Consider the following 1,182-nt stretch of genomic DNA (forward strand, 5'->3'; position numbering starts at 1 on the left):
ATATATTATTAAAACAGCAGCATGGTAATATATTATTAAAACAGCAGCATGGTAATATATTATTAAAACAGCAGCATGATAATATATTATTAAAGAAGCCTCACTGTCTATTCTTAGAAAGTATAAAAACAGCAGCATGATAATATGTTATTAAAACAGCAGTATGATAATATATTATTAAAACAGCAGCATGGTAATATATTATTAAAACAGCAGCATGATAATATATTATTAAAACAGCAACATGGTAATATATTATTAAAACAGCAGCATGGTAATATATTTTTAAAACAGCAGCATGATAATATATTATTAAAACAGCAGCATAGTAATATATTATTAAAGAAGCCTCATTGTCTATACTTAGAAAGGCACGACAGGTTGGGACCATTATTAAGGCATTTATTATGGTGTTTATTAGTGTGTCTAATAATAATGCTGGGTACACCCTTAGAGATCCTATTAAATCACTCATTCTATGGATACACCCATATTAGGGCACAGCAGGTTGATATGTACTGTATGTGAGGAGAATATTACAAGTTCCCTGATTGTGACTTGTCCTTGTTCTCTTAGCTGTCATTGGTGTCCTTCTTGTCACTCTCCTGACCATTGGACTCCAGAATGTCTGTCTCTGGGACTTGCAGTGCTTGGAACTGGGCAGGCTCAGCAGGAAAGTGGGGGGCTGTGGAAGCGTTTAGGCCTCTCTTCCTCCCTAGGCCCTTAGGACTGGGCAGGCTGTGCAGGGAGCTCTTCGAGCCCTGTCTGGAGAACTGGAAGGACAGCTGACGTCGCCGTGGCTTACACCAGTCTTTGGGGACATTCCAGCGACAGTTCTTGGGACCCGGCTGGGTAGAGCTGTAGCCCTGATTAGCATTCAGGCCCAGAGCCTCCACAATGGGGGACAGATCTACTGGAGTCCCTGGCTTACTTGAGGCCTGCTCATGCCCTGTCTGTGGACAGAAGGCCTGTATATGATTCAGGGGTTGTGGAGCCCCAGATAATGCACCACACGTCCCTCCATCACCCCCATAACCACTATTCCCATGATCACCTGAAAGAGCAGGTGGAGTTACCACCCATTGAGGCAGTTCTGGGAAGGACGGCGTACGGGGCTCAGTGTCCAGGGAAGAATGGGTACTACTAACCTCCCGTAGCGTATCCAGAGGGTGGTTGGGCGAG

At 43.6% G+C, this 1,182-nt stretch overlaps 1 pseudogene across 1 annotated transcript in view; it reads right to left on the reverse strand.

Annotated features, from left to right (window-relative positions):
• Window positions 1-536: 536 nt before the first annotated feature.
• Window positions 537-1,182, reverse strand: part of LOC311123326 (bestrophin-3-like) — a 3,673-nt pseudogene continuing 3,027 nt past the window's right edge. The window contains exon 4 of the transcript in view: window positions 537-1,182. This exon is cut by the window's right edge and continues 312 nt beyond it. The product of the transcript in view is annotated as a bestrophin-3-like (transcript).

Source organism: Coregonus lavaretus (assembly GCF_964263955.1).
Source record: "Coregonus lavaretus genome assembly, contig: HAP1_SCAFFOLD_8965, whole genome shotgun sequence".
Lineage (NCBI taxonomy): Eukaryota > Metazoa > Chordata > Actinopteri > Salmoniformes > Salmonidae > Coregonus > Coregonus lavaretus.